The sequence below is a fragment of the Canis aureus genome, chromosome 23, assembly GCF_053574225.1.
Source record: "Canis aureus isolate CA01 chromosome 23, VMU_Caureus_v.1.0, whole genome shotgun sequence".
In the NCBI taxonomy this organism is placed as follows: domain Eukaryota; kingdom Metazoa; phylum Chordata; class Mammalia; order Carnivora; family Canidae; genus Canis; species Canis aureus.
This window is the reverse complement of record NC_135633.1, coordinates 10,254,647-10,281,142: the sequence shown is the minus strand read 5'-3', so window position 1 is coordinate 10,281,142 and position 26,496 is coordinate 10,254,647. Positions and strand designations below refer to the sequence as shown.

Sequence of the window (26,496 nt, the reverse complement as noted above, 5' to 3'; positions counted from 1 at the left end):
AAATTTAAGTTTACTGATATATAACTTACATACAGTAAAAGTCACCCTTTCGAGATGTACGGTTCTGTGTGTTTTGACAAACATGTACAGTTGTGTAACCACCAATCAAAATGTAGAACATTTCCATCACCTCAAAAAAAGTTCCCTTGTCTCAATCCTTCATCTATCTTCAAAAAAAGCAATGTAACATCTTTGAATCTGTCTCTGACCTGCCTTCCTCCCTCTATCTCTTGTAAGGACATTTGTAATTACTTTCTGTCGACCCAGATAATCCAGGATAATCTTCCCATCTCAAAATCCTTAATTTAATCACATCTGCAAAGTCCCATTTGCCAGGAAAGGGAAACATATAAATTCATAGGTTACAAAGATTAAGACATGGACACCTCATTACCAAAATTAGAAGCTTTGAGTGGTACCTAGATGGGAAATAGTCTTTCTCCTTTTGTTTGTACTATCTTCTAGATCTGTGAAAAATCTTTGACAAGGAGTCTTCTGATCCTAAGATGTGCCTTTTCAGATATTAAAAGTACTGGTTCCATGGATGGTAATGAAGAAAACTTCATTGCACTCCCTGGATCTTCAGCAGAACATATTTGAGAGGGGACACATCCTAACTTCCTGTTTCTCATTTGCTAAGCTGCCTTGGTGGTATCTTTGAATTGGTCCTCCTTGATCTTTGCCAGCTCCTCTTCGTCTTCCCTCCAGATACCCAAGGTCCTTCTAAGCAAGCATCTAGGCCCTCTTCACTCCATCTATATAACCTTTTCCTTGTCCATGTCATCCTCTCTCATGTTTTTAAATGCCCTTGGTATGCTGACTATTCCAAGGCCAAACATTCCTTCTGAACTCCAGACCTTTATATCCAATAGCTCATTTTATATTTCCACTTCCATAACACACTGGCATTTTAGCATATCCAAAAGAAGACGTTAGAAAGTAACAAGTGTTGGTGAGGACGTGGGGAGATTTGAACAGTTGCACACTGCTGGTGGGAGTATAAAATGATTCGGCCATTGTGAAAAGCAGTTTGGTGATTACTTAAAAAGCTAAACAAAGAATTAACATATGACCTGATAATTCCACATTTAGGTATACACCCAAAAGAATTGAAAACAGATTCTAAACAAATTCCTATACACAAATGTTCATAGCACCATTTAATCATCATAGCTGAAAGGTAGAAACAAAAGTCCAACCAAATGTCCGCCGGTGGATAAATGGATAAACTGTGGTATATATATTAAAAAATATTCAGCCATAAAAAACTGTGAAATAGTAATCCATGCTAAACCTGAATGAACCTGGAAAACGTTATGTTACCTGAAAAAAAGTAAGGCACAAAAGGTCACATATTGTATGATTCCATTTATAGGAAATATCCAGAATAGGCAAATCCAGAGAAACAGAACACAGTGTGGTGGCTGCAAGGGCAAGAAGGGGAGACAAGAAGCAACTGTTTAATGGGTACAGGTTTTATTTTGGGATGATGGAAATGTTTTGGACTAGATAGAAGTAGTGGTTGTACAACATTGTCAATGTACCAAATGCACTGAATTGTTCAGTTTAAAGTGATTAATTTTATGTTATGTGAATTTCACCTCAATAAAAAAGATAAATGATCTCCCTGTCTGCCTCAAGTCTCCTTCCTTCCTGCATATGCTTCTTTTTCATCTCCTTCATCCCACAAATGAACAAATTTGGTCTCTTCTACCTCTACTATATACTTGAACTCATCCACTCCTCTCCATCTCCTCTGCCACTATGCCAGTCCAATCCACCACCACCTTGTCTCTGAAATACTGCAATTATATCCTCACTGGTTTTCCCTTTTCTTCCTCCATTCTCATTATTAAAATATGCCAAAAACTATTGTTGACTCTACACAATAATTTTTGCCACACTTTACAAATGCAAACAACAATCATGTTACTATACTGACCATAACCATAAAATGGCTCCCCATTATTCATAGGATGAAGTTTATTTATTATTTTTTAAAAGACACATTTATTCAGTGTCATGACCAGATTATTACATTTAGCAATCAACAGCATGGGTACAAGAAAAATCTACATTAAAATATTTTGTTGGAATGCTTTATACTTTCCAGAACAGAAGCTAAATAGAAGCTAAAATAACCTGCTATTCAATTAGTCACAAATACAGTCCTTGAGTTTTATGCCCAAACACATTAGTATTGTCTGAAACATGTCTTCTTTGTAGCAGCTCATCTCTGTGCTTGGCTGAGTTCATAAATCTGTTGTAATCCATAGCTTCCCTGCCACTTTTCTGGCTCTCTTCTCCTGCTAAGCTTTGTTTCCTGGCAGTAATTAAAATCTCCTGCCACTGTCATAGCTACTGCTGCTGCTGGAACTGCCATAGCCACCTTGGTTTTGTGGTTTGGTTAAGTATTGGCCTCCACCACTGTAGAGGCCAGTGATTCTGCCTCCAAAATTTCCTCCTTTCATGGGTCTACAATTTGAAGGCTGACTGTTTTAATTGCCAAAATCATTACAGTTTCTGCTACCTCCAAAGTTGCTTCCATCATTACCAAATCTGTTACAGCCATCTCCACTGCCTCCATATCCACTACCACCTCACCTGCCACCAAAGCCACCTCACCCACCGAAGTTTCCTCTATCAAAGTTGTCATTCCCACCAAAACCATCTCCATGACCACCACCAAAGTTTCCAGAACTACTTTGACCTCTTTGACTGGATGAAGGACTAGCCACCTCTTGCTTAGGTAGGGCTCTCCTTACTTCACAGTTGTGGCCATTCACAGTATGGTAGTTTTGAATGACAGTCTTGTCTATAGAGCTATGGTCATCAAATGTTACAAAAGTAAAGCCTCTCTTTCTGTCTCTGCCTTGGTCAGTCACGATCTCCATCACTTCAATTTTTCCCATATTGTTCAAAATAATCCCTTAGATGATGTTCTTCGGTGTCTTCTGTAATGCCACCAACAAAAATCTTTTTCACGGTTAAGTGGCCAACAGGTCTATGAGAATCTTAAGACAGCCCTCTTTGGTTCCACAACTCTTCCATCCACCTTGCGTGGCCTTGCATTCAAGGCTGCTTCCACCTCCTCCACAGTGGCATAGGTGACAAACCCAAAGCCTCTGGAGCACTTGGTGTTTGGATCTCTCATATTCACACAGTCTGCAAGCGTTCCCCCATTGCTCAGAATGGCCCCTCAGACTCTCCTTGGTTGTTTCAAACCTCAAACCTCTGATGGAGAACTTCTGCAGCTTTTCAGGCTCTTTGGGAGATTCTGACATAGACATGACAGTGGTAGCAGAGGAGACTTTAACAGGACTTACTAGCGGCATCCACAGGCCAAAAGCCATAGGAAGAACCTTAAAGTCTTTTTCATCATCTCCAAAGGCCTCCAATCTGGCCCTCAGGCACCTCTCTGGCTTATTACCCTATCACTCTCCCTTCCTCCACTGCATTCCATCCACTGCCTTTTCAATCTGCAAAGCCCCTTCCCATTTCAGGTCTTCATATGCTTACCCTGAAGATCTCCACGCTCATACCCCCAGCCTTGTCTCTTCACCTGATTAACTTCTCCCACCCTTTACTCAGGTTTCCACTTAAGGGTCAATTCTTTCCCTGAAGTAAACTATCCCCCCGTCTAAATTAGGCTCCCCATTTGCCCCTTTCTCACACCCTGCCCTTTTACTCTAGAGCACTTATAACAACAGTTATTACTGTTTGTGTGACTTCATTTACTTCTATCTCCCACAAGGAAAAATTTTTGTTTTTGTTGGTTTTATTGTTAAATCTCTGTTGGCTATGCCAGTGCCTGGCATGTAGTAGTCTCTCAGTGCATTTGTTCAATTCATGACAACTGAATGATAGAACCTATGTTCAAATACATGTGCATATATGCAGTCTAGCATTTTCGTAGAACATATTCCATTTGTGCAATACTACCAGACTGCCTTCCAAAAAATTATACCAACTTACATCCTTACTTCCAAGAATATAAAACATCCTCATCCCACCAACAGTGAATGGATGGTATTAATCTTAATTTTGACAATCTGAGTAGCAAAGACAAGTATCTAATTTTTAATTAGTATTTTTCTAATTATTAGTGAGCTGAGCATCTTTTCAGACATTTGCTCACTTGTGAATTTCCTATCACTGCTCATTCTTTCATGGGCTATTTTTTCTAATTGATAAGTGGGAGCTCTCTAGATATCATGGATAGTAACTATTATATGCATCGCCATCACCTAAGCCTTTCATTTGCCTTTAACTTCATTTCAGATGTCTTATACATTACAACTGTTTTAATAAAGTCAAATCAACCTTTTATGCTGGAGGGTCCCCCAGTTACCCCGTTTGCCCTCCTCCCAGTTCTATGGTGGACAGGGAGAGATCAGTTGTGGGTGTGGGGCACAAGAAGTTAAGAGTAGAAGCAGGGAGACTGGCTGAAAGGCTACTAAAGGGGCCCAGCTGAGATATGATGCTGGATATGGGTGTAGTGCAGATGAAGAGAATGAAGAACCTACAACCTGAGGATGTTCTTCCGAGGTCAAGTCAATAGGATCAGCTGATGGTAGGAGTAGGGGGATTGGTAATGGAAACTGAGTTTCAAGGATGGTTTATAGGCTCTTTACTTGGCAATTGGGTAGATTGTGGTTGCACTTACTGAGATGCAGATGGGTGGCAGGGGAGCAGGTTTGGTAAGGTGGAGAAAATTAAGTCTTGATTTCGACTTGCTAGGTTTGATATGCCTCCTAGCAATCCGAACAAAAATGTCAAGTAGGCATTAAGCAATGGGAATCCAAAGTTCAGAAAGAGATCATGAGCAGAGATATAAATTTGGAAGTCACTGGTATAATGATCATACATAAAGATAGTACATAAAATCACAGGGCCAGGAGAAATTTCCTACAGAGAAAATGTATCAAGAGACAAGAAAAAGGCTCAGTACTGGGCCCTGGGGCATGCCAACATTCATACGCTAGGAAACAGAGGAAAAGGAGGCTGAAGGGCTGGACAACAGGAAGGGATAAAACTCAGGTGAACATGGTATCTAGAAGCCAAGAGGAGAAAGTGTTTAAGTGTTTCAAGTTGAGGGCAGAAATATAACATGGATTCAGCAACAGGGAAGTCATTGGGACCCTGATAAGAGCAATTTAATCATCATTGATGTGGGACAGAGGGAATCCAGTTTACATGAGCAGAGGTAAGATCCCACCAGAATAGGAAATACTAAAGAAAGAATGATCCAGTAAGGGAGAGGAAATGGATTGATTTAGAAAGCGGGAGAACAACTGTAGGAGCAAAGTCCATCCTACCGATCTCATTAGTTCTAACAGGTCAGTCAGGTGAGTCTCTTGACTTCACAGGTACACAATCATATCATTTGAAAAGGCAACTGAAAAAAAATAATAGTGCCTTTCAAATAAGTGATCATCATAAAAGTCAGCATGGTGGTTTGTTTTGGGGGAAAGCAGGAGTTACAACTGAGAGGGGGCATATGGATGGGCTTCTAGTTGATTAGCAAAGTTCTATTTCTTGAGTTAGGTGAAGGATATAGGAGTATTGCTTTTTAATAATTCAATAAGATGCACATTAATTTCATGCAGTTTTCTGTTTCTGAGTTTTATTTGACAAGAAAATGATTAATGAAAAACAATAAGTTGTGTAAAATAATAGCATTTTTTTATCCTTTCTTTTCTTTTTAATATTTATACCTTATATCTGTTTTTCATCCTACTGTGTCAGGTAGGGCTATGAAAACAATGTTTAGTGATAGTATCCTGTTTTGTTCCAGACTTTAATGGCAATGTTTCTAATGTCTTAATTAAGAATCATATTTGCAAAAAAAAAAAAAAAGAATCATATTTGCTATAGGTATGTTAAGTTTTATTTCAGACTGTACAGAGGTTTTTCTCAGAAATACACATTAAATTTTATCAAATGAATTATTGGCATTTACTGAAATGATCACATAGCTCTTTTTTTAAATCTATTAATCTATTAAAAGATTTCCTAACATTAAATATTTGTAAGATGAGTGTTTATATTTGTAAGATAAACTCGCTTTGGTCATGCTGGTTTTTTTTTTCAAATCTGTATAATTATTATATATCTTTTAATACAGTGCTAAATTTTATTTGCTGGCATTTTGTCTAGAGTTTTTACATCCACACTAATAGAAAAATTGGCCTGTAGCTTTCTTTTGTATGACTGTTCTAATCCAGTTTGCTTAACAGGGTTTTGTTAACTCTGTAGAATAATTCAGAAATTTCCCACCATTTTCTGTTGTCTTGAGATAGAAACAAGAGTAGTTCTTTTGCTACTTTTCCAATGTGAATATTATTAGCCTTTAAGGCTTTCTGCTTCTTTCTGAGGTAATTTTAGTATTGAACATTTTCCTAGAAAATTATCCATTATTTAAAGGTTTCCACGTGGTTCCATTCTTCTAGTTTCTACCTTAATTTTTTCCCCCTTTATTACACTAGAGCACCAGAGTCAGAGAATGTGCCTGTCTGGTTTCTACTTAGGGAAATTAATGAGAATGTTCTTTGTAGCTCGTTGCAGTGCATATTCCATTAAATTTGAAGAGAATATGAATTCTTCATTTGGGGATATGTAATAATCAGGGTAGAGCATCATGCTGACACAATAAAGGGTTCTTTCTCTCTTACTCTAAGTCCAATACCCACTGGGAGCCGCTGCAGGGCAGCTCCCCTCCATGTGCTTCTCTAGGTGGACAGTTACTCAGGGATTCAGGTGACTTTCATCTTGTGCCTCCATCATCTCAACCTATGGCAGTCACCAGAGAGGAAATAGAGTGGTGAGGTGGCACGTTAGCTCTTAAATGCTTCTTTCATTGGCTAAGGCGAATCACAATGCCCCTCCTTACTGCAAGACAGCTGCCAAGTCTAGTCTTCCTATAAGCCTAGGAAGAAGATGAGAACCAAATATTAAGAGACCAAGTATTTTTTACTGTAAGGTGCAAAGAATCTATAAAGGTGAGCATTTAGAGCATAGGAGTTAAGCCGTGGGCTGTGAGGCCAAATGCTTCTGCCATTTACTTAGCTGGGTGACCTGGGGCAAGTTACTTAACTCGTTCATGCCTTGGTTTCTCTTTCTGTAAAGTGAAAATATAATGGCACGTCTGCTTCAAAGGACTGGAATCCTCATAACAAGCCTTTGAGAGAGACATGCTATTATATTCGTTGTGTCACTTAGAAGATAACCTAAGTGTCTCTTTAAATTCTTTTGCTTTGAATTCTTCTCTTAGTTTTCTATTCCTGCCTTCTATTTTATCACTTACCTAGTTTTCCTTTGTCATTTTCTTTGTGTGTTGTCCCCTTTGCCTCCTTTAAACAACATAAAATTGATTTTGTCTCAACAGAAAAATCTTTACCTTTTAACAATGAGATTTAACAGATTTGAATAATGGGTACATTTAGTCTTAACATGAATTATTTCTTTTCCTTTTGCAACTGGATTTTTGCTATATTGACCAAATTTTCTTTGCACCTTTCCCTTTTGTAATCTAGTGGTTTAGAAATTCCACATTTTTTCCTTTTTCAGTAGTAATTTCCTTGAATGCTTAATAAACAATGCATATGATCCTGTCAATACCAAGATTAATCATTATCTATAACCTCTCTCCTTAACAAGACAAGGAATTTAGAATGTTCTTGTTTCTTTTCTCCCCTGCCCACTCTATCTCAAACTTCCTTACATAACACCTCGCTCATTCATTCAACAAATCTCTATTGAGCCTCAAATATATTGAAATCACCTGGAATTTTATTTGCAAATTGTTTTTAGCACATTAACGTTTAATGATTGCATCAAATGCCACATTACCATCGATTATTTGATCTCAACTAACAATTTTCCTGGTTTATTAGTTCATTGCTTGTAGAGAATAGTATTCTTTCTGATGTTGTGGATCCATTTCCTCTTCCTCTGTTAACAGAACCTATTTCCTCTTAGGACTCCCTCTGGACTCTCACTCTCAGTCCACTTGCTTTGCTTGTACTTGATTCTATCTCTGCTCGCCCATTCTTAGAATAGTCACATGACTCTACACTGGTCTGTCAGAGAATTGCTAGCGTTTAGCCAGATTAAGGGAGGCGGGCAGTCAATGGTGGTCACATGATTTAATTTTTTAAGATTTTATTTATTTATTCATGAGAAACAGAGAGAGAGAGAGAGAGAGAGAGGCAGAGACACAGGCAGAGACACAGGCAGAGGGAGAAGCAGGCTCCATGCAGGGAACCCGATGTGGAACTGGATCCTGGGACTCCGGATTTCACCCTGGGCGGAAGGCAGGCACCAAACCACTGAGCCACCCAGGGATCCCCCGCATGATTTAATTTGGACCAATGAGAACCAGGCCCAAGAACTTGTTCACAATTTAGAAGAGAGATTCTTTTATCTTTAACCTTGAAGGATGACAACTAGTGAAAGTCATCCAGTGGCAAAGACTTATTGAGAGTGATACCAACATGGAGAAGAGCGCTACTGAAAAATAAAGAAAAAGCAGGACCTAATGATATTGTTTGAATATCTGGAACCAGCCACACCTGAAGCAATGATTCCCTTTTTATGAAATGAAAGGGTTCTGACCCATAAGTTAGTTTCTTCTATCCTGTGAATTAATTTTTTATTTTCTTGAAGTAAATCCTTGAAAAATTTTTTTCCAAAAGATTGCATGGATATTTATACCTTCAGAATACTCGTATGACCAAAAGTGTTCCAGTTCTGGAAACTTGCTATCTTTGTCCCTTCGTGTGTCTCCTTGGGAAAATAACAAAGCTTATATAGCATTTTGTATGATGGCAGTTCAATGTTCATGTAATATAGGAAAAGCATTTTTAGGTAAGAAAATAGGTTGTATAGTCATATTTCAATTCAGATTTCAACTCATCCATTTACTGCATGATCAAATTTTGTAACCTCTCTGAACCTTTCTTCATCCAGAAAACAGAGACATTATTTCCCTCATGAGACTGTTGTAGTCAGATTATGTAAGTAGCAAGAATGGCAAGAGTGTACTGTGCTAGCCTTAAAAATCTTTGGTCAACTGGATAAATTTCTCTCTGTAAACAGTAGGTTTTAAGGCAAAAAAAGGCTGTGATCAATCTAAGGTTTGGGCAAATTAGTTGGCAAATGAAGGATGAACTCTGGTAGAGAGGCAAAATGCTGTCAAGCTGGGCCATCTTAATAATCCTGGAGAAAAGTAATGACACCTAAAGGAAAGGTTCCCAGGAAAGCAGATGTCCAGGATGATGGTGGGTTACACAGAATAATGCATAAGACAGGGAGTAGAGAATATATAAAATGTGCCAACCAGATATTATTGGAGATTTGGGTAGGGAAATTTTAAAGGATGGTCCTAAATTTTAAATTAAGCATCTTAATGGACAGAAATCTATTAATTAAGGGGTGAAAATAAGAACAAAAGATTTTTAAGAGGAAGATTAACTCAGCATGAACATGCTGATTGTGATTCTGAGTTGTATGAGGATCATTCTGGGGAGGTGTTTGGCAAGCAGTTGAGATTAGCCTGTGGCATCGTTTTATTTTCATCCCATAAATATCTTCACCCCTACAACTATGCTATATGCATGGAAGTTCAGGAGAGGTTAAAGTTAAAATGTGTAATTTTAATATTGTGCTAATGTACAGTTTTGTTTTAAAGTGATGTTTCTGGACATAACAGTTAACCTACTTGTGGGCAACTCCTGTTTTCCTCCATCCTACTTTAAGTTAGTGCACACCACAATTGATGTAAAATGCTTAACCCTACATATATTTATAACCTACATATATTTATAACCCTACATATATTAATAACCCTACATATATTTAATTTTTATTCTTATGAAAAATAAAAAATTGTAACTTAGCCAGGTGCTTTTGTTTCATATATGATTATGTATGTAAATTCCCTAGATTTGGTCCTAGCATAGAAGCACTCACTAATTGCCAAGTTTCCTTACTTTTCCCTTTCCTGTGGCTCTCCAATACAGAAGAATATCACCACAGACAAGAAAATTTATTTTAATATGTTTTAACCCCAAATCGTTATATGAATGCCTCATCAAAGTTTGCAAAGTCACACTAGCATTCACGATCTGCACAATTATCTTTTAAAAGTTGCAATTCCAAGATGTTACACTTCTAAGATGGCAAAGGACATGTTGACTTTTTAGTGTTGAGTTGTTGAGGAATATATTAAATGTGGGTGTATACTGTATAAAATGTATGGAGAACTTTTCTTTTTTATGCAGTAAGACTAAAGTACAAACAGTATGCACCCCTCAGAGAAAATCATTCTCTGCAAAGTTGTTCTGAGGCTCATCTATAAGGATTTTAATACCATGCTTTAAAAAAATTGAAGATCTAAAATGCATAATTTCTTTTTCTTTTTTAAGATTTTATTTATTTAAGAGAGAGAGAGAGAGAAAGAGAAGCAGACTCACCACTGAGCAGGGAGCCTGAAGCAGTACTCGATCCCAGGACACTGGGATCATGTCCTGAGCTGAAGGCAGATGCTTAATTGACTAAGCCACCCTAGTGCCATAAAATGCATACTTTCTAATTGTCTTGTGACTGGAGACAGGTAAAAGGAAGAACTATTTTGGATATCACAATGTGGCTTATGTGTATGATTAAAAAATCCTTTCAGAGTAAAAACGAATGTTTTTTCGGGTAAAAAAAAAAAAAAAAGTAGGCCTAAAGTAAAAGTTGTGCTTTTTATTCTTCAGTGTATGTGTGTGTGTGCATGTGACAAACTTTTTTTTCCCTAAAAAATTCTTAAATTTATATAATGCTTCCCATTTCACAAAGTACTTTTATTGATATTGTTTACTTTGGTCCTTAAAGTAATTGAGACTCAGAACAGTTCAGTGACAAATAAAATAAGATGAAATCAGAGAGGGAGACAACCATAAAAGACTCTTAACCATAGGAAACTGAGGGTTGCTGGAGGGGATGTGGGTGGGGAATGGGGTAACTGGGTGATAGGCATTAAGGAAGACACGTGATGTAATGAGCACTGGGAGTTATGTAAGAGTGAATCACTGGCCTCTATCTCTGGAACCAATAATACATTATATGTTAATTGCATTTAAATAAATTTTTTATAAGTGGGGAAAATTTTTTAAAAATAAAATAAAATCCACGCTCTTTAATCTGTCAATAAAATTTCCATAAATTTGTTCTAAAAAAAAAAAAGTTCAGTGACTTGTCCAAAGTTATACAGCTTGTAAATAGCATAAAAAGAACCTGAAACTAGCTGGTCTGTCTCCTCTGGGCTGTTTTACTCACCACGCTACCACTTCTAAGATGAGAAACTTGGTTGAACTCCCATATGTGTTTAGTTTAGATTTTGTCATTTAATTAAAGGGGATCTCTGAAACAAACTTCAACCATCCTCCAGAAACCAAAATCACAGGGCAGGGGAGGAGGGGATGCTTCCTGAGATTACTCTTGTCCATGGATTATAATTATTTGTTTCCTTGTTTCTCTCCTTTACCATAAACTCCTCAAGAGCAAGGACTGTGCTCGTCCCTAGAGCCGGGTATCCAACACAGGAGCCTGTTACAGAGAAGGTACTCAATAAGTAATTATTCAATATATGTTTGTGGAGAAATAATGAATGAATACAAATGTGAGAGAAATGAAAAATGTGATGATAAAACAAAATGCTCACTGTAATCCTTAATCAGAAAGGTCAAAGCCCCATGTATGTATCTGAGTCTGAATCGGAGACTGTTTCTACAAGACCTCAGATGTTACAGACCATATGGGACTCCACCCATGTTCAAATGCAAAGTAATCTAATGAGGCAAAGGGATGAAGGAGACAGATCAGGCCAGGCAATAATCTCTTTTGAGTCCTCAAGATCCAAATCTACTAAATCTTCCTCCAAAAAGCACAGTAATCTTCACAACATGACACCTTCAGAGAGCACTCATCTCTGATAACACCCGAATGGCTTTACGGGAAGAGCTGTGTCCAACTCAAAGCTGTTTACCACAACTTTATGCAAGTTTCATTCCAAATCTACTTCAATTTTCAATTACGCTTTTAAAAATTACAATTGGAAACACTACTTTTTGTTTGAATAAGTTTGTCTCATCATATTACTCCAAGAAATGTTGGCCTGTGGTCATTTCAAACACACTGAGCAAAACAGCCCAATCAGTACTGGTCATGACAAAGCCTTCTATTTGCTATGTATTATAGCTTACCTAAAGTCACATCGAGTGACGGAGGGGGACCAGAGTCCAAGGTCTCACTTAGCCCAGGTAATTTTCACTTCAATGTACCACAAAATTTCAAGCAATGGACTACAGAGCCCAAAGGATTTTTTTAGTTTCTTCACGTTTTTAGCCTTCTTTGATTTTGGGTTCTAAGTCACAGGAAGCCTCCCTTGTCTGTTATTAAGAGATAATTATGAAGCACCAAATGCTATCTAGAAGAGTCAGGGCATTCTAAGTCCAGAAGGTAGGACTTTCATAAAAGACATGGTGAATGCAGCATTCCTGCTCACATTAATAAAGCAAACTGCGAGAAAACACCATTAACTATGGAAATACAGAGCATTCCAAATAATTAGGCAGTGCTCATTGTTCAGATGTTCAAGGAGGAAGGAGACTATCTTACAGCATTTGAAAACAACTGTGCATAGAGAAATGGGCCCTGCTGTCCAGGCACACTTGGTTCCCCCAATGTCTGCTATCTTGATGTTTGCTTTGTACTGTTCAAAGAGGAATTATCACCCCTCTCATTCAGTGCAACTAATCATTTCTCCTACAAGTCAAACAGCATTTGTTGGGGCCAAAGGAAGCAAAGCCGGTCACATTGGTCTAATTAATGGTCTCTGAAGCTTTTACAAAAGGGTATCCCTGAGTCTACAGGGAAAATGAGAAAACTTGATTAACCTCTTCCTCCTTTGTATTTCTAACTGAGCTCATGGTAGTGTGGCCAAGTTTTTACAATAATCAGGAAGATTCTCAAATAATCTACATATGACCATCTGGAAGAATCAAGAAAAAAAAAAAAAAACACCATATGGAGAAAAAAGGAATGCTACTCCTGGGGTTAGTTGGAGGCACCTTTTCTTAGGTGTCAGATAACAGAAGACTTTATAGGTTCCACATTGTGACAGAAATTAATTTTAAAAAGCCCCAGTCTTTCCTTACAAAGAGAAGCAGCCATGCCTTTAATCTGCCTCTAGTCATCACTGAGGACTCTGGCTTATGTATTATGTAACTTTTTCCTTGGAAGGTAACAAAACCACTGATACTCAGATGTGTAAACAACATGGATATGACCTGCTAAGTAGGCATTGATACACCTAAGGGGCCCAGAAAAGGAAGCCTCAAAGAACCCAGGAGTAGACTGTACGTGTAGATGATATGAGTAAATCAGCTCACACGGCCACTTAGCAAGTTCACAGACACTTCAAAACGCTCCTGAACAACGAGCTGCTTCATTCTTTCCTCTTCAGGCTGTGTGCATGCTCATCCCATTGAGAGTCAGGGACACACACTCCTGGATGTTCACCTGGCCCAACGCAAAGAAGCAGAAATTCCACATGTGACCATTTTGTTTGCCAACTGGCCCACATATACAGCAGAAATGGTTATTGTTTGTCTCTGTAATAAAATCACTGAGTACATTTTGTAGAGCTTTAAATCAGCCTCATAAGCGTCACCAGGCAACTCCCCGTAGGAAAGACAGGGAGATGGTGAGGTACAGAACTCCGGACACACAGAAAAGAACCAGTGTGTCTCTTGCAAAGCACTGGTGCTAGAAATGCTATAAACCTCATGCTAACCATGAAATCCAATCATAATACAAAACCCCAAAACCCAAAACCCTGACACTGGTAGCAACCAATTCTACTCCAAACTAGAGTTCTTTCAAAAGTACTGCAAATATCCACTGCCAAGGTCATGGACCAAAACACAAGAGGGACAAACCCACAAAAAGTAACATGTGTTACTTATAATAGTTTAGCTTTTATGTGGTGATAGCCATAGGAGCACTGTTAATCTGCATCCTTCTGCCAAGTCATACCTCTGAAAAGCTCATGATGGCTAAGTAACCTGCTGACTAGACTAAGACTTCCTCAAGGATACAGAAGGTCGGATCCAGGTTTTGTGCCACCTGAAGCTTATTCCATTTGGGAGACCTGTTCAAGAAAAAGAATACCAAATTTCACAGCTGAAATTGTCAGGCACCTCCTAGGGGCTATGGAAGGGACTTGAGCAAGTTAGAGGGCCTTCACGTACTTCTCAAACTTTATTGTACATTAGAACCACTTGGGGAGGTTTAAAAATCCTGATGCCCAGTTTGCACCCCGTACCAATTAAATTAGAACGTATCAGGAGGGCAGGTATCAACATTTTTTAAAGACCCTTAGGTGATTCCTATGGGCATTAAACTTTGGGAACCACTGTTTAAAGGTTAAGCTTTATTAGTTTCAGGTAATTCTGTCTCTGGATAGAAATAGTTTTCATTCACTTAGGCAACTAACATTTGTGGAACAACTGCCATGTTCCAAGCCCTGGATTCCCAGCCCTTGGCACTGTGTCTGACATATATCTGGGAATCAGTTGATGCTGTTTGAATATAGGAATGAAATGAGTTAGGCAGTCTCTCCTGTTTTACATTGGAGACTGGTTGTAAACTAGATTTGGAATTCTCCAATTTCTTTTTTCCTTTAGATGTGCCAGCTTATAAAGGATATTCTGAGTTTACTCCAAGAAAAAGATGCTTCATGACATATATATTAGGTGGTCCCTGAGGATTCTAAATACAAAGTCAGTCAGCAAACCTCCAGCCTCCTAAAATGTAATGAAAAAATAGTTTTCATGGAAATAAATCTACATAGAGGAATATAGAATGTTGTCAGAAACAGATGTAGAAATACCAAAAGAAGTCTGTAAAGATTCTCATTTATCTGTTAAAACTTTGGTAACTACCATCCCCTTTGACTCTTTTCCCCACATAATAGGGTCTCAAGGTTCAACTCATACTGTTATCCAGATGTGAAAAAGTACAGCTTCATTTTGTTCATAACAAGTCTTATATTTCTCTGGAGCCTCCATCTGTTAGTAGTAGGGAAATTAATAAACCAAAGAACCAATTCAGTTTAAATTTACTCTGGTTCAACAATTGAAATTGATAGGACCTTCAAGAATTGTCCAGTCTTTAAAAAAAAAAATTAGTGTCTTAAAGAGCTTCTTCCTAAGATGGTATCCAGAGGAGTTTAACTATGAGACTTCATGGTAGATGTGAAAAGGATTGTGTTCTTTCCAATTCTGACCTCAGCTTCTAGAGTGCTGGCTACTTCACCATTGTTTGAGACTGTGTCCTACAGCTAATATAAACTCAAGATTTTCTCTTCTGGGTTGGGTCAGGCTCCACAATGGTCCCTAGGTGATGGGGCTTCATTTTAGCTCCCAACTGTACCAAACCCTGGAGTCTCTTATATACACATCATTGCTCTAGCCTCCTGGACCAGCCCCCAACCCCTTACCTCTCCTCTCCAGCCTCTGCTTGACATCATCACGCCTTGGTATGGCAGGCCTGTTCGTATGTCTGCTAGCTCTCAATTCAGCACTGACACTGCATTAGGGAATTCAGGCAGCATGGAAAAGCTAAAACTCAGAGCTTCTCTCTGCAGGTGGGATATGGCCAACTCTTAGGCTGGAATGGGAGCAGCCTAAGAGGGGATATACCTGTAAGGTCCCAAAGAGGAATGAGGGCAAACATTTATCTTCTGTCCTTAATTGTCATTGAAGGTGGCCAGTGCTGGAAGGGTGCTTGCTGTCGGGTCTGCATATAAACTGCTGGGAGACATCCACCCAGAAAAGGACCAATCTACCTTTTGTATTTATATAAGAATTAAAAGTCCTAAATCTCCACAGATAACTTCCAGGAATGAAAGTGTAACAGCACCCCAATCCATCTTAAGGGCTAACTTGCTTCAAGCTTATGCACTCCTTGCATGCTAACATGTCTCTTGATCTGTAGCAGAACTGACCTACTTTCCTTGAGATGTGCAGATCACTGGCCTTGAGGAGTAAAGGACCAAACTTTCCCAGAAGATAAAGCCTGACTACATTCAAAAACAGCTGCTGCTGCTGCTGCCAGTAAGTCTGCTCAGGGTCACACTGACATACAAGTAACCACCTGGGCACCTGCTTCTCCTGCACATAGCCCCTTTTCCCACTTCCCATGCCTTCCCCTTTAAAACCCTCTGCCATCCTCTGGATGGGGAAGATGAGCTTTGAGACCTTCGTCCACCACCTTCCCAAGTTGCTGGCTTCCTGGATAAAGCAATCTTTCCTTTCCCACCATCACTTGTCTCTTGAGTAATGATTTTTGAGTGGCTGAACTTGAATTTGTAACTGGCTCTCTGTCTGGTAACAAGAGTTCATCACTTCAAGGGAAGTGACATGGTCCTTGACTTTCAGAGACTAATGGAATGAACACCTATTAATTAGCTCCTATTTTGAATTGTCACCTTCTTAGTCCCACAAACCAATCAGTGCTTAACACATGTCAAGTTCAACAAATCACAACATACTGTGGCGTGAATGAGTGAGACGTGTTCATGTACAATTCAGTTTCTATTTCACTGGTTCGATAAACTTCAAAAAACACTTAGTGATCACCTGTTGGAAGTTCATCTCTGATTGAAGATATGACAAGAGATCAATGGTTTATTAATATCCCAACTCTCCCATGGGCAACCAAATCCTCTGCCCACTGAAATCCTCTGAGGCTCAAGAGCAACATTACAGAAATCAGCACTAGCATACAAGTGAGAGAACTGGTCAGAGTGATGGTGGGGGCAAGAAAGAATTGAGCTTAGGAATTTCAGAGCCAGGAAAGAATAGATTTTAACCAAAGAAAATATTTCCCAAACTCCAGGATGTGACAAGTAAGTTCGTAGCACCTTCTCTGTAAATAGAAGCAGACCATTTTGTCTGATGACAATCACATGAGCTACAAAATCCCTTTTCTGCTTCTTCAGCACTTACTTCCAGCAGCAGGTGCTCACAGCTTCATAGGATGACTTTCCAAGTATATACTGGGTCCACTACCAAATATTTTTCTTCCGTTTGGAATTGTATACGCACAGCTGTGCCCTAATTTTCATGCCCGCTGTCCAGCTGCTTTCTCCTGGATTTTTACCTCCAGAACTGCAAAAGAGAATAAACATCTTGGCTTCCACAGGCAACAGACTTTTGAATCTCTTTCTCATCCTTTCTCCAGATGAGAGGCTTTGGAGGGGAGGCAAGAGGTACATTTTTTTCCTTTTCAATTAATTTCCATTTCTTTCAAGTCTGAGGAAACTGGGCACAGAGCAACCAGGATGATATGATTATGGAAACTATTAATCTCTCCATCAAAGGAGAGCCAAATCACGGTTACGGAGCAATTGGCACGTTCCTCCAAAGGGCTTCTGCAGCATGATCCTCCTGGTTTCCTTTGGGGCCACAAGAGTTCAGGATACAACTTCCTAAAACATAAAGTAATCCTTGAGGGCTTCACAAATTGTTGTGAAAAATTGTGTTTTCATGCAAGTGCTCTAAAGAGACAGCAGACCCACTTTATAACATGTCCAAACAGGGATCCCTGGGTGGCGCAGCAGTTTGGTGCCTGCCTTTGGCCCAGGGCGCGATCCTGGAGACCCGGGATCAAATCCCACGTCGGGCTCCCGGTGCATGGAGCCTGCTTCTCCCTCTGCCTGTGTCTCTGCCTCTCTCTCTCTCTCTCTCTCTCTCTGTGTGTGACTATCATAAATAATAAATAAAAAAACATGTCCAAACAGAATAAAAGAAAAATAAAATCTTCTATGATTTTCAGATTACTCAAGTTCATCTGAAAATGTGAAATCTGGATCTTTGAAAACCATTCAGATACCACTTGCTGTGGGAAACAAGCAAAGGGTGCATCTGGAGAAACAAGTCTCTAAATCACTTTAAATATGGACTACTAAAATCTTAAAAACTGAAGTCACTTCTAGAACTGATTAGGACAAACAGGGCATTACCTGGTTCGTCCAAACCTAAAACAAACATTAAAAAATTTTAGAGGATTCAAATTAGGGACTTTGTTCCAGGGTCTACAACATCAGATTTTTTTTCCCCCTGTGGTGACACAGTACAGACTTCTCTAGGGGCAGTTAAAGGATTTGTTTCTTCCAGAAGAACTTGCTGATTGGCCAAGAAAATGCTTGCTCCTGGGTACAAGAAGGAAAAGTCCAATACCAGTCACACTTTGAAGAAAGCACATTCATGGATTTACAAATGCCATCACCCTTCCAAATACAGTCTGAAAAGAAGGGTGAATTTACAGAGATGCCAAATTCCTCAAATGGTATGGGGTCAACAGAGACCACTCCAAATAAAACTGTATGATCCTGCTGTGTTGACTCAGTGACTTGTAACAAAACCACGTACATGCACTTTCTTGAATTGAGGGCTATAATAAATATGCATTTGCCCACCCACCTACCCACCATTTCAATGTACACTTCTTCCTTGAAGCAAGCCCATGCTTCAGGAAGTCAAACTCCTCCAGGAGAATAAAGAAAGTCTCTTTGTCTTCCCTTCCCACTGTCCCATTGTTATAATCTGCATGCACAATAGGCCTGACTGAGCAGGAAAGTCAGTCCTATGAAGAGACTGTTCCCTAAACATTTCAATTTCTCATGTAATCACATAAACCCTGAATAGTAAAGGGGAAAGCCCATAAAAGTCAAAAGTCATTATAAACAGATTCCATGATGTCAAAGGAAAACCAGCTGGAGAAAGAGTTTAATAAGCAGCCCTTTTTTTTTTATTACAATAGGCTTGACATCATTATATATTATTTCCAGCACTAAAACACAAAGCCATGTGCTACATTGTAGACCAGGATGAAAAGGATGTGTGGACTTTCCGGAGTATTTTAATATCCTCTTATTGACAAAAGATAGAAGATCTGAACAAGGACCAGGAACAGGAAATGATTTTAGTGATTTCATTACAGTAACAGGGAAAAAAGCATTTCCAATGGGTAGGGTTTGGCAGATGGTCTGGGTAAGCCTTCAACTCCTAAACAGCCTGCACGTCAACAACCCCAATATTGATCCAAGCTCAATATGTAATTAACAAGGTGTCCTAGTGAGCAGAAAAGTTTTTACAAATATATGCTGTAGCCTTTGCAGTAGAACACAGGAAGCTGGTATTTCCAAGGTAAATTCAAAACCATTTCATTACAAAAGGTATTTAGAGGCAGCAAAACCTATACAGTAGGCTGTGTAGCTAAAGAGCTCTTGATGTTCTAGTACAAATCATATCTGCAATGAAGTATCAAGTATGGTATATCTTCACTTAATTTATCCCTAGTGAAAAATGAATGTAGTTGTAGAATTTTCAGATTCTTAAGACTTTTCAGATCTCATTCATGAGACCCTAAAAAGCTTTATATTTCAAAATCATAAAATGTGGTATTTCCAGCTTTACTCCTTTAGCTCAAATTGCTTTGGCTATTTGGAGTCTTTCACGGTTCCACCTGAATTTTAGGATTTCTTTTCTTTCTGTGGGGGAAAAAATGCCACTAGGATTTTAATAGGGATTGCATTGAATCTATAGGTTACTTTGGGTAGTATGAACATTTTAACAATGTTAATTCTTCCAATACATGAGCATGGGATGTCTTTCCACTTATTTGTGTCTGCCCAATTTTTTGTGTGTTTCAGTTTTCAGTGTACAAGTCTTTCATCCCCTTAAGCTTATTCTTAAATGTTTTATTTTTTTGATGCTATCATAGATGGGATTGTTTTGAAACAGACACATAGACCAATGGAACTGAATAGAGAGCCCAGAAATGAACCCACACATACAGAGTCAACTGATCTTTAACAGTGGTGCCAAGAATAGGATAGTCTCTTCAATAAATGGTCTTGTGGGTTCCCTCCACAAAAAGGAGGGAAATTGGTCCTTTATCTTACACCATACATAAAAATTAGCTCAAAATGAAAAGAAAATTAGCTCAAAATGGATAAAAATGTAAATGTAAGACCTGAAATGGTAAAACCCCATGAAGAAAATGGGGGAAAAGGCTCTTGACATTGGTCTTAGCAATCACTTCTTGAAAAGATACCAAGAGCATAGGCAACAGGAGCAAAACTTTGTAAGTTTTGAAACTAAAAGCTTCTGAAAAACAAAGGAAACAACTAACAAAATGAAAAGGCAACCTATAGAATGTCAGAAAATACATCCAAAGAATTAATATCCAAATATGCAGGGGAATGTCTTCAACTCATTAGCAAAAAATCCAAATAACTTGAATAAAAATTTAGGCAAGGAATTGAACACTTTTCCAAAGACATACAGACAGCCAGCAACAGGTATATGAAAAGATGCTCAACCTCACTCATCATCAGGGAAATGCAAACCAAAATGATAATGAGATATCAATTCATAGCAGTTATAGGATGGCTATTATTAATACAAACTAAGATAATCTGCAAGTTCTGGTGAAGATGTGTAGAAAGGGGAACACTTGCATACTGTTACTGTCAAAGTAAACTGCTGCAGCCACTAGGGAAATAATGAAGTTCCTCCAAAAAAAAAAAAAATAGGGGTGCCTAGGTAAATGTCTGAGTCTTGATTTTGGCTGAGGTTGTGATTTCAGGATTGTGAGATTCTGCCCTGCATCAGGGGCTCCATGCTCAGCGCGGAGTCTGAGAGATTCTCTCTCTCCCTCTGCCCCTCCCCCGTGCACTCTCTCTAAAATAAATCTTTAAAAAAATAATAATAAAACTACCATTGATCCAGCAATCTTATTTGAGTATATATCCAAAGGAATTGAAATCAAGATCTCAAAGAGAGACCTGCACTCCCACATCAAGGCAGCATTATTCACAAAGCCAAGACATGGGTCAAACCTAAATGTCCACTGACAAACAGATGAAGAAAATGAGATATACATACAAAGAATGGTACATTGAAGTACTCTGCTTACATCAGTTCCATTACTATACTATTGGCCAAAGCAAAGTGACTTGGCCAAGCTCAAAGTCAAGAACAGGGAGGTAAACTCTATCCACTGAGAAACCATGGATTGAAAACGGGTACACAGAGGGGAATAGAGAACAACGATGGAATCTGCTACAAGGTGCATGACTTCTTCTATCGGACCCTCCAGGACCTTCCCCTGTACCTCTTACAAAGGACCCTAGAATGCAAACTCTGGCAAAATTTTTATCTTTGTTCAGTGTAATATTTCTAATATGCAGATTCTTGTTTTGCTCACTGCTAATGTCTGGAACAATGCCTGATTCATAGTAGACAACAAATATTAACTGGCTGCCCTCAAAGAGCATGTTCAGCCTTTCAAGTTACATGATCTTTACAGTCCAATGCTCCTGAACCAGTGTGATTGGCCCAGCTTGGATCAGGAATCCATATGCTGTAATCAGAGAAAGAATGCAGGTCGTTCAGGGACAATTCTCAGAGAAGGGGACACAGATAGGCTGCTATCCCAGGTGTTTATTCCACCTATGTATGTAAGACCCTTCATTATCTGGTCCAGGTCTACCGAGAAGATTCAAGTATAATATAGCAGTTAAAAGGACATGCTCTAGGGTTAGGCAGGCCTGGATTCAAACCCTGGGTCAGCTACCTACTGTCTATGTAATTTTGGCAAAATTACCTAACCACTCTAAATCTTCATTTCTCCATCTGTAAAATGGTAACAACTACCTTATAAGATTATTGCAGAATTCAATAGCATATGCGAAGATCTTCACAGAGTGCCTGCACACGGTTAACTCTCAATTATAGTAATCATTTCTCCCAGATATGTGGTGTCTACTATACCATTCTGCATCTTTAGACAAATGTTGTATCACATTCATTTTATTTTTTATTTTTATTTTATTTTTTTTAAAGATTTTATTTATTTATTCATGATAGTCACACAGAGAGAGACAGAGAGGCAGAGACACAGGCAGAGGGAGAAGCAGGCTCCATGCAGGGAACCCGACGTGGGATTCGACCCCGGGTCTCCAGGATCGCGCCCCGGGGCCAAAGGCAGGCGCCAAACTGCTGCGCCACCCAGGGATCCCCCATTTTATTTTTTAAAAGAGTTTATTTATTTATTCATGAGACACAAACAGAGAGAGAGAGGCAGAGACATAGGCAGAGGGAGAAGCAGGCTCCATGTGGAGCCCAATGTGGGACTCAATCCCAGGACCCCAAGATCACATCCTGAGCCAAAGGCAGAAGCTCAACCACTGAGCCACCCAGGCATCCTCATGTTCATTTTACTTTATTTTTGTTTTGTGAATTTTATTTTTTTAATAATAAATTTATTTTTTATTGGTGTTCAATTTGCCAACATACAGAATAACACCCAGTGCTCATCCTGTCAAGTGCCCCCCTCAGTGCCTGCCACCCAGTCACACCCACCCCCCGCCCTCCCCCCCTTCCACTACCCCTAGTTCGTTTCCCAGAGTTAGGAGTCTTCCATGTTCTGTCTCCCTTTCTGATATTTCCTACCCATTTCTTCTCCCTTCCCCTCTATTCCCTTTCACTATTATTTATATTCCCCAAATGAATGAGACCATATAATGTTTGTCCTTCTCCTATTGACTTATTTCACTCAGCATAATACCCTCCAGTTCCATCCACGTCGAAGCAAATGGTGGGTATTTATCATTTCTAATGGCTGAGTAATATTCCATTGTATACATAAACCACATCTTCTTTATCCATTCATCTTTCGATGGACACCGAGGCTCCTTCCACAGTTTGGCTATAGTGGACATTGCTGCTAGAAACACTGGGGTGCAGGTGTCCCTGCGTTTCATTGCATCTGTATCTTTGGGGTAAATCCCCAGCAGTGCAATTGCTGGGTCGTAGGGCAGGTCTATTTTTAACTCTTTGAGGAACCTCCACACAGTTTTCCAGAGTGGCTGCACCAGTTCACATTCCTATCAACAGTGAAAGAAAACCATAGCTGGGGGCATCACAATACCAGATTTCAGGTTGTACTACAAAGCTGTGGTCATCAAGACAGTGTGGTACTGGCACAAAAACAGACACATAGATCAATGGAACAGAATAGAGAACCGAGAAGTGGACCCTGAACTCTATGGCCAACTAATATTCAATAAAGGAGGAAAGACTATCCACTGGAAGAAAGACAGTCTCTTCAATAAATGGTGCTGGGAAAATTGGACATTCACATGCAGAAGAATTAAACTAGACCACTCTCTTTCACCATACACAAAGATAAACTCAAAATGGATGAAAGATCTAAATGTGAGACAAGATTCCATCAAAATCCTAGAGAAGAACACAGGCAACACCCTTTTTGAACTCGGCCACAGTAACTTCTTGCAAGATACATCCACGAAGGCAAAAGAAACAAAAGCAAAAATGAACTATTGGGACTTCATCAAGATAAGAAGCTTTTGCACAGCAAAGGATACAGTCAACAAAACTAAAAGACAACCTACAGAATGGGAGAAGATATTTGCAAATAACATATCAGATAAAGGGCTAGTTTCCAAGATCTATAAAGAACTTATTATTAAACTCAACAGCAAAGAAACAAACAATCCAATCATGAAATGGGCAAAAGACATGAACAGAAATCTCACCGAGGAAGACATAGACATGGCCAACACACACATGAGAAAATGCTCTGCATCACTTGCCATCAGGGAAATACAAATCAAAACCACAATGAGATACCACCTCACACCAGTGAGAACGGGGAAAATTAACAAGGCAGGAAACCACAGATGTTGGAGAGGATGTGGAGAAAAGGGAAACCTCTTGCACTGTTGGTGGGAATGTGAAATGGTGCAGCCACTCATGTTCATTTTAATTTCAACTTTAGCTCATTGTATTAGGGGTACACACTTAGCCCAAAGTAGCCAATCCACAGGCTGGTCAGTGATCCACACTGCCTGAAGTACAGATCCTCTCTCTTCTAAGTCTGGTTTCAGTGTGGCATGGCCCTTTCCAGAAGTTTGTTCCTTGCCAAGGGCCCTGTGACATGGAAAATAAGAATGGTCTACTCCATGCTGCTGCTAAATTATTGTCTTGCAGGCATGGACCTCCAGGGAAAATACAGCTGTTAAAAAAAGGGGAGTCACATGAGCATGATAATCATGGTATAAAGAGTAGCCTAATACCTCAAACTCTGCCTTTGCAAACTAAGTAGAAACCCATGGAGGCTCTTGAGCTTTTATGTTACAGATGTTTCCTGGGTGCACAAAAATGGATTTAAGCAAATTTAACTTTATGCATATTAACCTAAGGTATATCATAATATTTTAGTAATGGAAACTTTGCATTCTATACAGAGATACAAGGAAGTCAGGCTGATGAGGTGAGTGAAAAGCTGGAAGCATCCACCACAAGGTGTTTTCCTACTTCCAGTCTTACCTAGTTTCCTTTGGTTGCTGCTTTAGATCTGGCCTGGCCTTTAGGACTACATTGTCGTCCCAGGTTATTGTAGGCTTAACAAACTCAATGACTTGGCACTCGACATTGATCTCTAACAATCTGTTCATCTCTAAAATCCTATGATCGTGTTTCTCTTCCCTGGTCTCCTCTACCACAAAATATACTTTTAAAGACCACCAATACTTGTATTAGTAAACATACCCCACTGTGCTGTTAAAACACATGACATCAGTTCCTATCTGGTTAGTAGTCATGAACCTTATGACAAAAGTCTCCTTGTTGAGTCAGCTAAAACCATTAAGTAAACATAATAATTTTTACATAATTGGTTATATAATGATGGTAATCCTATTAAGTAATCGTGTTGGTTTCAACTGTGTTGAATTCAATAGTATTCAATGGTAATACAATAGTTTGAGTATTAGACAAAAAAGGACCAAGCATCATTCATAATTAAATTCATGCTTACAACTGCGTTTACTTGCTTTTGTGAAAATTAATAAAGGGAAACCTCACTAAAGTGGAATGGGAGGCCAGAAGGAGCCTCATCACAGCATCAATTACAGATCCCTACAGAAGAATCATGAGTTGGAAAGAATGATTATTACAGGTCCCAACAGGAAAAAAAGTGCATACTGAATCTTCTACAAGAAATCCATGATAAGTCAGCCAATGAAAAACCATCATTACCCCCAAATTCCTGCTTTTCTCCATGGATTCTCATTCAAAACAACCCCTCTGGGCAGCCGGGTGGCTCAGCGGTTTAGCGCCGCCTTCAGCCCCGGGTGTGATCCTGGACACCCGAGATCGAGTCCCACGTCGGGCTCCCTGCATGGAGCCTGCTTCTTCCTTTGCCTGTGTCTCTGCCTCTCTCTCTCTCTCTCTCTATGTCTCTAATGAATAAATAAATAAAATCTTTAAACAAAATAAAACAAAACAACCCCCCCCAACTTCCTCCTTCTTTTCCATTAAACACCCTTCTTTTCCTCTCCTTTGATTGCAGGACTTACCTATCACCTTGATGTAGCTTGTATGTCCCAAACTCCAAGTCTCTGCTATTCCCAAATAAACTCATTCTTAAAAACCCACACTTAAAAATAGTAAGCTTCAACTATAGAGAAAAATAGAATAGTATAGCAATTCCCCCATGTAATCATCATCCAGCTTCAGCAACTCCAATTCATGATCAATCTTATTTCATTCACTTCCTTAGCCCACTTTCTTCCCTTGCACCAGCCTATTTTGAAGCAGATCCAAGACATCATTTCTCCATAAATGACTTTTAATAACAGTTCTTAGATTAAATCTCATACCAGCAATAAAAAGAAAACTATTAGTCTGATCTAATTCAAGATGGGTAGTTCTCTATTTCTTTCTTAAAACCTCTGCTAGTAGCAGAAAGAATGGAATTGGAAAGTGGTAAAAGAATATAAGCTCAAGTCGAATATACAGTTCACTCCTAAATTAATATGGATCTATTTCTTTTATTTTTCTTAAAGATTTACTTATTTTACAGAGAGAAAGTATGTGTGCAACTCCTCCCAGGGGGAGAGAGAGAAAATCTCAAGCAGACTCTCCGCTGAGCATGGAGTCTCATGTGAGGCTCAATCCCATGACTCAGAGATCATGACCTCATCAAGAGGTGAACACTTAACCAACTGAGCTACGCAGGTGCCCTTGGGCCTATTTCTTTAAAAAAAAAAAAAAAAGGGAGAGGCTATTGATTTTTTTTAAATACTAGTTAAAACAGGCAAATTAATCTATAACCCCAATATTCCTTTTCTTCAATTTACTCAAATTCACAGTTACTTCAGACATAACACCTATAGCTCAGTCCTACAGAACAGAAAATGGTAATCAACACAAAATGTATTTAAGATTTTCTGAATCCCAAACAGAGGTTGTTTTTTAATGTCTTAATATGGTTGGTTTCTGCATGTGTTTCATCACCAAAAGAATATATGCTGAGAGCTGGCTTTTAAACTTACATTTCTACACTTACATT

The 26,496-nt window shown here is 39.0% G+C and overlaps 1 long non-coding RNA gene across 2 annotated transcripts in view; it reads left to right on the top strand.

Moving 5' to 3' along the window:
• The first annotated feature begins 6,685 nt into the window (after nt 1-6,685).
• The window catches only part of LOC144294584 (uncharacterized), a 45,650-nt gene continuing 25,839 nt past the window's right edge, over nt 6,686-26,496 (top strand). Inside the window, exons 1-4 of one of the 2 annotated variants that reach the window (XR_013361936.1) lie at nt 6,686-7,001; nt 11,546-11,606; nt 16,045-16,163; nt 17,887-18,459. This is a non-coding gene — a long non-coding RNA (uncharacterized LOC144294584). Of the gene's footprint in view, nt 7,002-11,545; nt 11,607-16,044; nt 16,164-17,886; nt 18,460-26,496 lie in introns of those variants that run through there. The other variant, XR_013361937.1, reaches the window with a different exon arrangement.